At 35.0% G+C, this 17,591-nt stretch overlaps 1 protein-coding gene across 3 annotated transcripts in view; it reads right to left on the reverse strand.

The window, feature by feature from the left end:
• The window catches only part of LOC129746518 (cytochrome b5-related protein-like), a 36,717-nt gene extending 19,359 nt beyond the window's left edge, over positions 1-17,358 (reverse strand). The window contains exons 1-2 of one of the 3 annotated variants that reach the window (XM_055740193.1): positions 17,181-17,358; positions 3,475-3,731 (exon numbers count right to left, since the gene is read on the reverse strand). The gene's annotated coding sequence lies outside the window, so the exon portion shown is untranslated. Of the gene's footprint in view, positions 1-3,474; positions 3,732-10,640; positions 10,942-17,180 lie in introns of those variants that run through there. The other 2 variants (XM_055740194.1, XM_055740195.1) reach the window with 2 other exon arrangements.
• Positions 17,359-17,591: the final 233 nt, after the last annotated feature.

Raw genomic sequence — 17,591 nt, forward strand, 5'->3', positions numbered from 1 at the left:
GTTATGTGCAGACGCTTGATGCTCTGATTACATAGTTCTTCGTCCTAGAAAGCTGATTTACAGAAATATAAACACCCCGTGAAAATATGTGAAAAGTGGAAATGTTTTCAATAAATAAAAATAACTATTTCTGGAGAAATACCTGACGATTTGAACTGCAAATTTTTTAAAATTTGGTACAAAGTTAACAAGTTATCACTGTTCATTAAAAAAATGAAAAAAAAAACATCCGAAAAGTATGGAAATAACAATTTGGATCTAGATACATCATCCACTTTCACATTAAAGTTCAATGTAATGAAATAAAGATATACCTTCTTTTGACATCAGTATTCTTTTTTTTATCTTAACATAGTTTTGAGCTTTAATCTCGTTAAAGTACCTAGTAAGATTCAATAATTATTTACCTATAGCCAAATATACTGAAATGCAAGATCGCAAGTTTTACTTTGATTTCGAATTGTGATGCGCCTAAAACAAAAACTTTAAAAATGATTCAAGATCTCAAAGTTATAACCGAATTAACGCACTCAGTTTGCATAGCAATCCATCGTAAAATATCTTTTTCCATATTATGAAAAATGAGCTATAAATTAAAAATACTTAGCTTCGGTTTTCTGCAAATAATTATTTTTTCCCTTGTAGATATTCCAGGAATAAAATCGTTGTTGAAAGCCTTACAAAATTCCTCGAAATTGTCCAGTTGACCAGGGAAAACGCCAAACAAAGCCGGAAACTATGAACCTGCTTCAAACTCACACACATACACTTCCGGTTGTTCACTTAAAGAACTTTCTCGCACTTGTTTCTTGAATAAAAACTATAAATTTATTTAAATTTCCAAATAGAAAATTTTTAGCTCTGAAAAAACGCGTTTGACAGTTTCAACCGACGCCTACTCCTCGTATGTCTTTGGAGTCAAAATTACTCTCAGTCATCGATAAAAATGATCATTGACTCAAAACCTTTATTTTAGGCATCTTCGTAATATTTTACAGTTTTTTTTTAAAAAAGTGCAAAAATTCACTAAATTTTTTATTTATTTGTGAAATGTGATTTTTTTGCCTTGTGCTATCAGTAATTGATACTTCATTTAATGATTATTTATGTTTCTTAAACAATGTTCTATAATTATGGGAATAATGTGCCCTTCAATAAATGTAAAACATTTTTTCGCATTGTTGATTACTGATCGAAAGGAAGGGATTAAATTTTATTTCATTCGTTTCAGATTAAAAAAAGTTAGGATGAAAGCTTGAAATTCAAGAGCAAATCAACGAAAGTAGGGATCCAAAATTTCCAGAGTTCAGAATCCTATTTCATTTTTTAAATCAAAATAAAATTTAGATTTCGAAATAAAATTCTATTATATTCTTTTACTATTTCATTTTTTAAATCAAAATAAAATTCAGATTTCGAAATAAATTTTTTTTACCGAAATTCATAATGAGAAATGAATTTCAGGATAAATTTATACGAACGATATTTCCGCATCATCATTCAGAAAAATATAACAGAATAATAAAAAATATCAGAGTTATAAAATCGGTTTTAAATTCAAAGCAATTTTCATCAGAATCGTTAAACGAATACATAGTTGCAAAATGAAAATCATTACAATTTCGTTGTGAAAAAGCTCAGGAAAAACAGATTATTGAAAAGTTTCTTAAAATGTTCTTCTAATTCAAATGAAGTGTAATATTTTTAAAAACATATCATACAACATACAAACATCATCCTTTAATCAACATTTTCTTGCATGGATAATAATCGATTCGCAGATTGAAGTTGTATGAAAGGATATCGAAATAAATTTTTGATAAAAAAAGGGGTTATAAAAGTTTTAATTTCTTCTCTAATCAGGAATTTTTTCAAAATATTACCTTCAAGTTAGCTCAATGAGATCAAATTGAAGTAGAAGGGGTAGTGTGCATCCCCCCTCTCTCCCCTTTTACTCTTTCAAAATGATCGTTTTCACACTGGATATTAAGGTTTCTTTTATTAGTTGATTTTGAAAATTAGTAAAATCAACCACCCTACCACCTCCCACCCCCCCCCCCCCCCCCCCCCAAAGGGATTTTTTGTAACACCTAAAATTATCAAAATAGTTACTGGGGAAGGGAGTATCAGGCATGATCATTGATTGCAGAATACTTAAACAAAATGTTTTATGTTTCACGTAACTTTAAACAGCATGTTCTTAACGTTTTCAAACATCTTCAAAATTATTGTTTTGGTGCCTAGCAAAGTAGGCTTAAAAATTAATTACTTTCATTTTTGGTAAGACCATATCGCTCTTTTAGATTTTGTTCGAAAACATTTATAATCGAAAGATGAACAATAGTGCTGCATATATACATTTAGAGGACAAATTTATAAACATTGCTAGAAAAAATTTCGCTTCAAAAACAAATGAAATTTTACCTTCACACAATTCCCTAGGCCCTCCCACTGTTCTATTTTTTTCCCTAAAACTTCACCATTTGATGGTTCAAATGGAATTTGTGGTATACAGGCTTCCTTTTTATACCGTACTCGCTCGTTAATCAGACATTTTCTACGAAAATCTGTCACTTAATTCGTGGCTCAGCTCTGTATTCGGACAACTGCGTTCATATTATACTCTAACGATTGACATATTGGAATAAATAGTTTTATTATAATCTTTTCATGTGGAAAACATTTTAAAGTGAATAAAAAATATCTTCAAATCACATTTTGATAAATTTTCTGTAAAATTTTTAGACCGCATTATTAGATCTATTTTCACATTTTTATAGAACATTCTATATTTGTAAGTCTTTCCGGTTTCGGAATATAGCAGAAGAATCTTGTATCCCCAGGGATCAAGTATCCTCATTCTCCTCTATAAATGATATTTAAAATTGATTCCGAATAGAAATAAAAAATGCTTTGAGTTTATGCAATAAACAAAGTATCACATTCCCACCCTGGAATTATAATGACGTTGACACTGAAAATCGGCTACTGAATTCAAAAATAATGTCATAAACTGTTCTTATTGTACTTAAATCCAGAGTTCTAGAATTTTTTTTTATAAGCAAAGAAATTAGACCACAAAGTTATTCACATGTAGCGAAAATATTGTAAGACACAGCTCAAGGTTTCCTAGATTTTCTCGCGAACTAACTTTTTTATCTACATTATGTTTCAAACGTTGATGTTTTGCTTACTGGTTTTTCTCCTCATTCAATTTTACAAAATATTGCCATATTTCTTCAATGAAAACTTATCCTTATTTTCGTTTTTTTTTTTTTCATATGCATATTCTGTTAAGACACAATTTTTCAAACAAAGAAATCCAACTCTTCGTTCCCGTTGCACAATCAGAGGTTGCATCCTGTTTCTTCAAACCAACATCTTGAACCATAAAATCTTCCTCCAACTCAAATAAAAAAAAAAGTTTATCACTATGCTAATTTTGGCAAAATCCAAAACACTACTTTCACTGACCTTTTTTATGCAGCTCCTCCAGTTGCTGGGATGAAACTGAACCGATTGGGGGTTTTGTGCAGATGTTTTAAAAGAACCGAACTGGAACCGAACTCTGGATTTGCGAAAAACCCCGGGTGTCACCCCGAGTTATTATCAGGTATTCTTCTTGTGGGCCAGAAACTGGTTTTTCTGTCTTTGCGTTCGATATAGTTTTAAACTGGCTAGAACCCATTCGGTGCCGGATCGAAAATTGCCAGCCAATTCGATCGATTCACCTAAATTTTGAAGATTTACAACGATCCATTAGCCTTCTTGAATTTCGTTAAGCGCGGAGATAGATTCGCGGCATATCAGAGCATTCCTGTTACAAGAATCTGGATATATTTACTCTTCAATTTAGTTTAGATACTAATTTATTGCAGAATATTGTTGAACCTTGCTGAATTCGGTATTTCAAATTCAAATTTGGAAGAAGAAATGTTGAAATCCGATTCCCCATCAAAAACAAAAAAAAACAATAATTTATTACTATGTTTTAGCACAAGCTATTAAATTAAGCTTTTAAAACTATCAAGAAATGTCTGCCTCATTATGAATAAAGCACCAAGTTTACCCTTTTTGGAGTGATCAGTGCGCTGCAAAACAAACCTGTTTCGATATACATATGCCTATTTTATTGTTGTGGTAGGTCTTATCACCTAACTGGATGCAAAGAAGATGATCGGTAAGCCAAACAGTTTTTATTTCTACCTTTGAAATTGTTGTCTTCGAAACAAAGAATAAAATTTAAAAAAAAAAATTTTCTCTGGTACCGTAATCCGGGGTAAGATTGATCACTTTTTTCGATATACTTCGATTATTTTTTCTGTTAAGGGGAATGTGGCATGTTTTATATTTTAAAACCAGTACTAGACTCCTTTGAACGTAAACATGCATGCAGAAATTTATTAGACTACTAACATTTTGATTTAAAAATCGATTTCGTCTCTGTTCAGAATTTGATGCTTTAGGGTTGACATTGATCAGCCTCTATTCTGACGGTTATAACGAGTTTTCTTGATCATAAAGAATACAAAACACCTTCATAATATTTACATGCGCTAGTTTATCAATTTAACCTTGATTTTTAACGTTTCATTTTAAAAATATTTATAATCGAAAAAATAACTATGATGCTGCCTACATTTAGGGGCAAAAATTATAATAATTGCTAAATAGTTTGAGCTTCAAAATACAAATTAAATTTTACCTTCACACATTCCTCTAGGCTCTCCCACTATATCCATTTTCATTTTTTCTTCAAAGTTAACGATTTGATAGGGTTTCTATCCATTTGTCCAATACGGGCTTATTTTTTAAATATCAAAAATTTATCATTTAATGACTATAAAAATAGCACTATAACCGTTCATATACAAAGAAAAAAAGTTCTTCTTTCACATTAAACAATCCGCTTGCTTCTAAATGCTTTTTGATATCATCAGAACAGCTGTTTGTTTGCGAGCCTTGGAAAAATAGACATTTTAAGATTTAAAAATTAGATTTTTTCTAGAAGAAAAAAATTTTAAATACAAACCAAAATTTGCCTATTTGATAATTAATTAATAGGCTTTAGAACGGAGAAAACGGTATTCCAAAATTCAACCTAAAGACTGAGTTATTGATGATAATGTGGAAAAGTTTATTGTTGGTCAAATTTACCCTGGTTATCAAAGTTACCCTGTTTTACGGCAGTAATTTTCATTTATTTCTAAAGCGTTTAAAGCAAACCTTCGTACGAAGTTCTTCAAAATGTGAAATGCTAGTTTGCTATCAAAATTTAAAAAACCCTTATTCAAGGGAATCTTTACAAGAAATATATTTCTGTACAAAACCGGACTGAAACAAAAAAAAACTTATTGGCAATTTTCCATTATCGTGAATTTTTGTCCAGTTCGTTGATCGATTCGAGGCCTTAACGATATTAAATTTTATTTGATACTAGCTGACCCGGTGTGCTTTGCTACACCTTTCAAAATCGAATGATATTTTAAGAATTTATTCAAATTTTTATTGTTTTGTTGGCATTATTTTAAACCAAATTATAACATAATTCATAAGCAACCGCTTTAAAATGAGAGCTGCAGCTGGAGTTTCGGATTGGAACACAAAAATAATATAAACTAATATTCTGAATCTTGATCTATAAATTTGTGTTAAAGATCTGATAATTTTAATCTGTTTCTTAAAGCTTCGCACTAAATTAATCGTACGCAAACAATCCAACTGATAAAATATGGTTGTATTTGCTTGATATGTTCTAGATATATGCTAAAAACTGATAAGAGAGCCCCCCTTCCTGTCCTTCCCTTCCCCCCCTGCTGAATAGAGATCGTGATCTTTAATAATCATACCCATTTTTTTCGTTCCCAAAAATCATGTTGTATCAAATATTGTTCCATTGGTTGATAAGTTTTTAAGCTTTACAACAAAACTTATATGGAACTCCCTCCTTTCTTCTCCTCTCTACACTGTAAAGCGTGAGGGTCTATAACAATCGTAGAACCATATCTCGTAACCAAGTACCTTTCCATGCCATATTTGTTTCCGTTTGTTGGCTTCGTTAGCATAAATTGAGAACTTTTGCTAACAAAATTGTATTGGGCTCACCTTCCTTCTCCTATGCATGTACCTACTCACTGAAAGGAGGATGGTGTGTCAGATAATCATAGAATCATATCAAAATGATTTTCCATGTTAAGGTTTGTCCATTCCCAGATTTTGTAAAAAAAAAGTTAAAAGTAAGCTTTCCTCTTCCCTTTCTTTATTTCAAATTCTATCATCCCACTGCAAGAAAGGAATTGTTTGACATAAAAAAATTTCTCGTATTGAAATACCATCCCATGACAAATTTGGTTTTATTTGCATTGTAAATTCTTGAGTTATGCATAAATTTGAAAGGAAGTACCATTCCCCTTCCTTTCTTCCCATTGAATTGAGGGGTGAGAACTTAATGTTCATAAAAGTATTTTTTGTACCGTAAAACGGGGTAAGATTGATCACTTTTTTCAATGTTTCTCGATTATTTTTTCTATTGTGGGGAATGTGGCATGTTTTATATTTTTAAAACCAGTACTGGACTTCTATGAACGTAAAACATGGTTGCAGAAATTTATTAGACTATTTTAAATTTGATTTAAAAATCTATGTCGTCTTTGTTTAGAATTTGATGCTTTGGGATAACATTGATCAGTTTCTATTTTGACGGTTTTAACGAGTTCTATTGATCATAAAGGATACAAAACACCTTCATAATATTTACAAATGCTAGTAATTAATAAACTAAGGCAGTTTGTGTGTTAAGGCCGAACAACAATCAAAATCGAAAGATGGACCATGATGCTGCCTAAATTAAGGGGCTAAATTATTCTAACATTACTTTAACTACACTAAAATAAAATTTTGCCTTCATTTCATTTTCTAGGCCCATGCACTATTTCCCTTTTAATTGTTTCCTTCAAACTTTACCATTTGATAGGGTTTCTAGCCTTTTGTCCTAGACTGGCTTACTCTTGGAAAACGTTCCTATTTTTTTTAATTTCAAAAATTTATCTCAAAATACAAAAAAAATAATACTACAACTATAAATTTACTAAGGAAATAAGTTGAACTATCTCATAAATCAACCTGCTGCTTCTAAAAGCTTTGATATCACCAAGAAGGGTGTTTGTTTATGAGCTTTCGAAAAAATAGATATCTCAAAATTTTAAAATAATATTTCTCCTTACATTTAAAATTTTCAAAAACAAACCGAATTTTACCTAATTTGAAACTCAACATGTAGGTTTTTAAACGTAGAACAAAGTTTTAAGATATTTCAACTTTAGACTTAGTTATTGATGACTTTGTGGCAAAATTCCATGTTGTTCAAAGCTACCCCGGTAATCAATGTTACCCCGTTTTACGGTACTCGAATAATTTTTGATACCAAATTTTATTTCATTTGCTCTATTAATTCTCGAGTTATGCAAAAAAAAAATTCTATGGGGGGGCTTCCTTTTCCCCTTTTATATCTATCCGCTGAAAAAGGTGGGGCTTCAACTTATAATAGAAACATTTCTCGTATCCAAATACCCTCACATGCCAAATATGGTTCAATTTGCTCGATCAGCCCTCCAGTTATACTGAAAATTATAAAGGAGACCTCTTCTCCCCCTTTCCACCCACCTTTTCGAAGGAGTGAGGAATACCAAATGTTCATAGAAGCATTTCTCGTACCCAAATATCGTTCCATGCCAAATTTGGTTCCATTTGCTGTTGTAGTTCTGCAGTTATGCAATAAAAATTGTATGAAACTTCCCTCCCTCTTTCCTTTCTCTCCGTTGAAAGAAGGAAGGGGTCTCAAACAATCATTAGAACATCCCTCCCCTTTTCAACTGCAAAAAGGGAGGGGTCTCAAATAATCATTGAAATATTTTTCGTATCCAAATACCTTCCCGTGCCAAATTGGGTTCCAATATCTTGATTAGTTTTCGAGTTATATGGAAAATTGTAAGGTAGCCCCCCTCCCCCCTTCCCATCACCCCACTAAGAGGAGGGAGGGGTACCTTATATCCATTGAAGTATTCCCCGTTCCCGAATACTACCCCCTGCCAAATGTGATACCATTTACTTGATTGGTTCTCGAGTTATGCAAAAAATTGTCTTTTGTTTGGGAGGCCCCTCCCTCCCTTTCTGTTAGAGGGAGGGGTCCCAAACCATAATAGGAACCTTCCCCGGCCTCCAATACCCCCACCTGCCAAGTTTCACGTAAATCGTTTCAGTAGTTTCTGAGTCTATAGGGAACAGACAGAAAGACAGACAGACAGACAGACAGAAATTCATTTTTATATATATAGATATCTAATGCTGCTCAATATTGCCGAAGTCGAGAATATTGCTTGGACCTTTGGCGTGAATACTTATGCCAGCTTCTTCAACCCACCAGAACGCCTAAAAGGCTGCAAGCTGTTAAAAAACTCAGCTGGCAGACGGGCTAGCTAATAGAAAATAAGAAAGAAAGTTACCGACAACTTGGGCATCATGAAACACTTTTCAACTTCAATGGCTTCAATTCCACAGATACAGTGAATCTCCGATTTTGTCACGCCCCGATTTTGTAACTTTATTTGATGTAATGAAAAAAATACTCAGATTTAAACCTTCTCCTTTGGGGATGATTTGATATCGCGTCAATTGACAATATTGTTTCACAACTTGATAACATCGATAGCGATAGTGAAATTGACTTATGAATAACACAATGAAAAGATGTCCATTTTATACAAGAGTTTTTTTATTTTTTTTTTTTTACAATTCGTTTATTTGAAACGGCTCAAACAAATTAGTTTAACGGAGCCGGGAGACCATTGTTTTAATTAACATAGCTTTTTTCACATGGCTTTTTTCACAATGTTGTCTATTTTTCTTTTTTAAGAGTTTTTTTATTCACATTTGAAAATATTTTTATGAAAGTTTAATGGCATTGCGGTGAACTTGATACTATGAAAATTCTTGATAGAAGAATTAAAGATTGAAATTAAATGACGGATAGACAAAGCAGATGCTTAATAGAAGAAAATTGAAAGATGTTGAAAATGAGCCAAGAGCATATTTTATGAAAAGCTTCAAAGGTGCGTTCTAGACCCTTTGTCCCACATCAATTGAATGGCTGAGAGAAGTAATAGCGAGAGGCGCAATTACGTTCACCCATACATCCAACCCGATGGATTGGTAAAGCACGTGCTTCCCAATCGGACAAAAAGTCTAGACCGCATGGCTCTGGTGAAGCTTCCCTTTTGCTGAACCAGTTCAAGCGATGTGTTATTGGTTGTTTCGGATTCCGTTTTTATCGGCAGCGCTACTTATTGTTTTCACGCAAGTACCGTAAACGTCCCTACTTTTGCCAACTATTTAATTTTTTGAACTGTATTTCGAAATATTTACCCCATGCGGTCTAGACTTTTTGTCCGATTGGGAAGCACGTGCTTTACCAATCCATCGGGTTGGATGTATGGGTGAACGTAATTGCGCCTCTCGCTATTACTTCTCTCAGCCATTCAATTGATGTGGGACAAAGGGTCTAGAACGCACCTTTGAAGCTTTTCATAAAATATGCTCTTGGCTCATTTTCAACATCTTTCAATTTTCTTCTATTAAGCATCTGCTTTGTCTATCCGTCATTTAATTTCAATCTTTAATTCTTCTATCAAGAATTTTCATAGTATCAAGTTCACCGCAATGCCATTAAACTTTCATAAAAATAATAATCAACGGTGACTATTCGTTAAAAAGAATAAAATCATTTGGCTTTGGGGGGTTTATATAAGGGGTAAATATTTCGAAATACAGTTCAAAAAATTAAATAGTTGGCAAAAGTAGGGACGTTTACGGTACTTGCGTGAAAACAATAAGTAGCGCTGCCGATAAAAACGGAATCCGAAACAACCAATAACACATCGCTTGAACTGGTTCAGCAAAAGGGAAGCTTCACCAGAGCCATGCGGTCTAGACTTTTTGTCCGATTGGGAAGCACGTGCTTTACCAATCCATCGGGTTGGATGTATGGGTGAACGTAATTGCGCCTCTCGCTATTACTTCTCTCAGCCATTCAATTGATGTGGGACAAAGGGTCTAGAACGCACCTTTGAAGCTTTTCATAAAATATGCTCTTGGCTCATTTTCAACATCTTTCAATTTTCTTCTATTAAGCATCTGCTTTGTCTATCCGTCATTTAATTTCAATCTTTAATTCTTCTATCAAGAATTTTCATAGTATCAAGTTCACCGCAATGCCATTAAACTTTCATAAAAATAATAATCAACGGTGACTATTCGTTAAAAAAAAAAACATTTGAAAATAATAAAGTTGGTAAATACCACCAAAATAATAAATATAGCGATACAACAAATCATTGATATCATCAACAAGCCTGTTTAAGGACCCTTGGAGTCAAAGGGTTATAATTGTGTAAAAGGTTATTTCGAGAAAACACGCTTCAAGTACTTTTCCAATTACCACATATTTTTAGAAAATTTATATTTTTCTTTCGAACGCGATAGTTTGTAAATGAAATTCGAAAAATCTGAAAAAAATGACCCAACAAAGTTTAAAAACTCAGTTGGCATTATAAACTTAAAATCGACCATTTTTGCTCTATACCTACCCCTTTTTTTTGAAGGCCTCAATTGAGCTTTCTTCGAAGCAATTTTCATAATACGCCGAAAGAGGATGACGTCATTTATCGAGAGATCTACAGCATCAGCCCAATAAACTACATATGTTGTTCACAACAGCTACATTCGCAATAAACATAAGTAATGTTCCTTCAGTTGTCAGTTTTGATTTTAGCTTGGAAGTTGTTTGGAACAATTCATTTTTTATGTAGTCTTGTTTTGATACCTTGTTTTATTTATTAGGTCATTGGGATTCAACCACTGGTGATCATTCATTCTTCTTCATAATACCGGTCGAAACAGAGTGTTTTACGAAACCAAATGTTATGCTCTTTAGTTCAAAAAGAGGCTTAATCATTAAGTACCAACTAACAACACAAAAATAAATCACCTTACACTTTTTTAAATGACGCAGTATTTATATTTTCTGATTGATTTCCACAGAATTATTTTAAAAGATAGTGCTTTTTTAAATTACCCGATGCTGTCACTGTCCCTAATTCGTCACCCTAAAATGTATCATTGATAAATTCGGGGATTCAATTTTATCATAACGCTTGTACATCAAAAATTTTCAGGTTGATGGACATCAAATTGATCTAATCAGAAAAATAATTAGTTTCACCAGTTATTTTTAAATGTACATAAACATCATCCTACTTAGAAACATTGATAAGTTGCAAAAAACTTATTTTTAATGGAAAATTAAGTTTAAAATTTATAGTTTCTGATATATTTGTGATGTCATAAAGTATAAAGCACCAATTGCAGTCATTCTAGGTTTTGTTCGAATTAAAATTTACATTTCCCTGTCAAAAAAGTTTTTAAAGAAAAATCATATGGGTGCTGCTTACATTTAGGGGTAAACAATTCTACAAATGATTCTACTATCTGAAATCATAAAAAATAATGTGTGGATGGATGAAATTTTGAAATTAACAAACCAAAAACGCGTGTACTGTTTCCAAGACTGATTGATAAACTTCTCGCTACCCAAGAATCAAAACAAACAACATTCGAAACAGAAAATCTGATTTAGGATAGTGGATTGGTTTCTTCGAAACGTTCGGAACAAAGTAATAATATATTTTTTTGTATTATTTATCAATTCTCTTTATTCCAGCCTTACTCTACCACAGCGTGATGCAAAACAATCAGACTCCAGCATATGGGAACGAAATTTAAAAGGTGAATTTTTGGTTTGCATTTTGATGCATTTTAGCCGAGACTGGTAACTGAATTATAAAAATATTTATTTGAAAAAAAAATGTTGATTATAAGTGAAATCATTAAGCCAATCCGTCATAATGGGTGGAATTTTTTATGGCATCGAAAACTTTAAGCGTTAGTACATGTATTGCATGATTTTTATAATTTTCTATGAGTATCAAAAACTTAAAAAAAAACTATCTCACGATCTCATTGTTAGGATTATGAATCTGGCAACCTAGTTCGTCCCTACTAAGAACGCCTCTACTGTTTTTCTTCACTGTCACTTGTTAACAAAGAGCTGAATACAAACCACGTTTTTCTTGTTAGCTCCGCGTTTTTATTTCCGTCGTAATTCCATCCGAAACCCACTTTAGGTTATGGGCCCAGGACGTTTTCGTTAGTGTTCGATTGTTACGTTGACCGGACAGTAAAAAGTGATCGGAATGGAAGAAGATAGTCGCGTTGATCGGTACTATTTGGCGCTGCAGGATGGCTCCAATTTCCCAGCTTGGAAGTTTAGGATGAGGGTGCTTTTGGAAGAGCAAGACCTCTTCCAGTGTACAGAAGAAGAAGCTACGGATGTAGAAGTACTGCAAGATAATGCAGAAGATCCGCCGGAGATGTGACAACGGAAGAAAGCTGCGCTGGCGGCGCGCTTGAAGAAGGAACGGAGATGCAAGTCGTTCATCATCAGTAGAATCCACTAATCCCAGTTGGAGTATGTCCAGGAGCTGGACACTCCGAAGATGATTTGGGATGCATTGGCGCGGGTTTTGAAAGACGAAGCCTGGCCACCCGGATGCATCTGTTGCGAAAAATGGTGTTGCTCAAGTATGAGAGCGGAACACTGCAAGAACATTTTTAGTGTTTGAAAAGCTGGTGAGAGGGTATCGTGCGACGGGTGCCTTGATGGATGAAGTCGATGCAATCTGTCATTTATTGCTTACGTTGGGATCGTCATTTTCCACAATCGTTACGGCGTTGGAAACCATGCCGGAGGACAAGTTGAGCCTTGAATTTGTGAAATGCAGATTGCTCGACGAAGAAGTGAAAAAGCGAGGGCTAGGTATCGAACAGTGTACCCCTAAAATTGGACGTGCGGCATTTTCGGGTAGTAAGCAGAGTGTGAAGAAACCCATGAAGTGTTTTGCTTGTGATGTTGTCGGCCATAAGATTGCTGAATGCCCGAAGAAGGGGAAAGAGAAGAAGTTTGAGAAAAACTGCTCGAAAGCCCATATTGCTGATCGCAGTGATGGTGTGTGTTTTGTTAGCCAACGTGCTGGAGACGCGATCGAAGAAAAAAAGTGTTGTGGTACACCGATTCCGGATGTTCGGATCACATAGTGAATCCACCTATCACTGTTCACGGATTTGGAACATTTGAAGAGTCCAGTGGAGATTGCCATCGCAAAGGACGGAGAGATCCTTGTTGAGAAGCATTCGGGAACATTTTAACCAATTTTTCCTTTTTGGATTAACCACCATATGTCTCCAAATACACGAAAGAGAACTGTGAAAATTTGATTTGTAACTTTGAAACGGCGCAATAGATGGCACTGTTTTAAGTCAAGTTTCAACGTATCTTTTGGGTGTCAGCATTTGAAATTTTACACACTTTTTTAAAGATTTTTTGTTCGAGCTTGTACGTCTGTTCTCTGTGCTAAAAGTGAATAGCGTCGGGAAAATGGACGAAACAATAGTCTGTGAAACGTGCCTCGTTGGCAAGCAGACTCGGAAGCCGTTTGCAGTGCGGAATACGAAACGGTCGTCGCGGGTGCTGCAGCTCATCCACTCGGATACTTTGTAACTTTTATCGACGCTTGGAGTCATTTTACTGTCGTGTATTTGATCCAATCGAAAAGTGAAGTCTTCGAGTGTTTCCGGGACTATGAAACGAAAGTGACCGCGAAATTCGGACGGTTCCATATACCCCCGAGCTCAACGGAGTGAGCGAAAGAATGAACCGTACTCTTATCGAGAAGGTTCGATCGATGCTCGACTATTCTGGTGTGGATCAGCGGTTTTAGGGCTTACTTGATAAACCGGAGTCCGTCGAATGCTCTCGAACAGGAAGTGACCCCATCTGAAATGTGGGAAGGCAGGATACCGGATGTAGCCAAGCTGCGTTCGTTGGACGAAAGCTTGACAACAAAGTGTGGAAAGGTGTATTTGTTGGTTACGCGCACACTGGCTACCGACCTTGGAATCCGGAAAGTGAGAAAATAGTCCATGCTCGTGATGTGGACTTCATCGAATCTCGACGGGTCAAGCCTAGCCCAAGAATCGAGAACGATTCTTTCCTGCGTGTTTGTGCGACTGATGAGGAGTCTGTGCACGAAACCGAAGAGCCGGAGAATGAGTATGGAAGTACTAACGACGAGTCGTTTGTCGATGCAGAGCCCGGTCAGTCGGAGGATGAACCGGAACAGAATCCGAGCGAGGCTGCGAGGCCGCAGCGTGAACGTAAAGCTCCGAAATGACACGAAGACTTTGAGGTGAAGTACGCTGCTTTCGCTTTGAACGCGATGAGTTTTGTGGAAGACCTGCCAACCACAATCGCGGATGCGAAAGAGCGAAGCGACTGGGACCAATGGAAAACGGCGATAGACGAAGAAATGAATAGTTAAGTCAAAAATAAAACTTGGACCTTGACTCAACTACCGAAGAATCGTTCCGCTATTACCAGCAAATGGGTGTTCAAAGTAAAGCGTGGTCTGAACGGTGAGCCCGATCGGTATAAAGCACGTCTAGTCGCTAGAGGATTTAGTCAAAAACGCGGTTTTGACTACAATGAAACCCATTCCCCCGTTGCCAAACTCGACACCTTGCGTGTGGTTCTAGCTGTGGCTAACCACGAAAAGATGGTTGTACATCAAATTGATGTTCGTACGGCCTTCTTGAACGGAACACTGAATTAAGAGATTTATATGGTACAACCCGAAGGTTTTACGAAAGGAGTTGACCTTGTCTGTCGTCTTGAAAAGTCAATATATGGACTAAAGCAGGCGTCGAGAGCTGACATTTGATAATCATATGAAGTTTATGGGTCATTCAATACTAAGTGACCATGAAAATGCATCGACCCTCTCCAATTTTGCCCGAAATCAGAAGAATGACTTATTGTATAAAATAAGAAAAATCCAAGGTTTTGGATGAATCGAACCACTCTTCTCCGAATAGGAGCACATTCTTAAAATGTTTGCCTTTTCCTCAAAAACAACAATTTGTGAAAATCGCAGAAACCGCAGAATTCACAGAATAGGAAGACCTTGTTTTAAAGATTAAGTTATTTTCAATCGAATGCCATTGTTGAATTTAGTGTCCAGTGTTGCCAGACCCAATAATTTTATATTTTAAAACTTAAAATGCGATTATCTCAGAATGCTCCAAATTTTTTTCCGATGTTTATGGCGACATTGTGTTCAGCGAAAAATTTTACATTAAATTACTCATTCACTCAAAACAATATGCTCCGTTGTGGAGATATTCAACTTTAAAGATTAAAAGTTCGAGAAATTTCACCAATTGCGTTTTGAAATCGCATCCGAAAAGAAGGCTTTGCTTCATCCTTCTAGTATCGGTTTTCCCTTGTTCTTGACATCAATTCAAAAACATTTTTTTTTATTTCATAACTTAGCCATGGATATGTGATTCTAATAGAAATTTTACGCGAAACGCATTGACGCCATAAAAATTAAAAAAAAAAACTTTAGGATAAGTTATACTCTTGGAGAAAGAATATCAAATTTAAAAATTGATAAAGATGTTGAAAAGATCGAAAGAGCATTTTTGCGAGGAAAACTTTTTAACGTACACCATACTTTACCCCATTTAATTATTTAGTAGAAGTAGGACCGGGATAGAGGTGGCAAATATATTAAATACCATTTACAATCTGAGTTAAATTATCATCTCTTTGTTGGATAATATTAAATCTCTACAATACAATCAACTCTGTTTGTACAACAAACAATCCATACGGAAAGATCAATCATTTTGCCAAATCAAATTCCCAGCTCAGAGGCAATGGGTGGAACTGGAAACGCAGTGTCACCTGGTGGATAACTTATTAAAAGATCATTTGCTAACCATGGCGAATCATTTCAGTAGTTTTTTTTTTTGTTGGTTGTTGTCGTACTAAATGTTGTGTCACCTTCCAAAGTCGTTTGCGAAAAAACGTAGCAGGTTTCATTTACGAATGATTACCTACCTACCTAGTGCTGGTCGAAGGGCAAGGAAAAAGTCGTTAAGCGTTTTTGGTGCAAAAACAAAGATCCAATTCAAACTAAGGTGAGCTAAAGAAGCCTGGTTTCTGATGCATTAGAGACAATCGAAATTTCTCAATCCCTGGGATCTTAAAAACTTTGATTTGTTTCAAAACTCATCCACGATTTTTTGCAGAATTTTAAAGTAACGTTTAATTGCGTAAATTTGAACTTTTATTTTACACATTTACTCCAAAAAAAAATTCGATGTTATACAAAACAAATTTTTATTTTTTTTTCTTTTTAAACCTTTTTGACTGCTTATTTAAACACTGATTAACCGTAGGATGAAAAACAAAATCTCAAAAAACTGCTTTGCATAGTTATTGAATTTGCTGATTAAATATTATCAATGCAAAAACATTTTATAAATTTTTTTAAAGCTCTAGCACTAGCAAAGCCAGCAATTTTTAAGTACTTTTCAATGGAATCGGATTTTATAAACCTGTTGAAAAACAATGATCAAAATTCTAAATCCGACACAGATTAACTATTCTATATTCTTTTTTAGGTTTTCATCATCCAAATTACAATTCGGTTCATTAAGTTTAATCCTTTCTGATATTTTAGTTTATTTTTGGGATATCCCAGCATATCCCCCCTTATTCGATGAATAAAAATGCAGAACATAGATAAATACACCGTTAACACTCTCATCGTCGTTTGATATTTCTGGTTTCCAGAATTTTGTTCTGGAAGATTCAGTAGAATGCATATATTAACAAACATTCAGTCGAACCACGTTCTTCGACGATCCACCTTTATAACGACACCACTGAGCAAAAATACATAATAAGCTCATGAACCAACTGATCTTGAAGCACAGGGACTATATTTCAACACTTGATAATCACAACATTTGTCAATGATGAAGCCAACTATAGGAAGTCACAGCATCTAATTTGATGTAGAACTAGCGTCATTGTTCTTAGCTTCAGGTCTTGAATGACAAAGGCCAATCAATGATCACCGAGCGATATGAACCATAAATCGAACCAGCGCGCAAGGAATGATCCACAATATAAAACAAAACTTCGATTTCAAATTTATTACCCAGTTTCTCGATCTCGATCGGTTTTACCGGAAAACTAAACAACACACTTCCACGCAAAACAAAAACACAACCCTCCGGATAACTAGCTGAGCCGATTCTTTACGTTTGTTCGAGTTAACCCAAAGCAGCTCAAAAGATATCTGCATACAATTTTTACATCAACACCGGTTGCGCGATCACTGACAACTGATGTGCGAACTGGTGCTGGCTCGGGAGTTGATCAACCGACTTCATGCGTATCTACTACACTCCAACTGAAACTTAAACTCCTTTCTGCCAGCTTCCACCCTTTCTGGTGATCCACCCCCTTTAGATCGCTCACGCTCTCTCTGGTTCTCTCTTTTCCCTAGAAGTTGCTTATTTCGGGCTTAATTATGAACACTGGTCAGTTGAAAATCCCGTTCAGGCAG

This window comes from Uranotaenia lowii, chromosome 2, assembly GCF_029784155.1.
Source record: "Uranotaenia lowii strain MFRU-FL chromosome 2, ASM2978415v1, whole genome shotgun sequence".
Classification (NCBI taxonomy): domain Eukaryota; kingdom Metazoa; phylum Arthropoda; class Insecta; order Diptera; family Culicidae; genus Uranotaenia; species Uranotaenia lowii.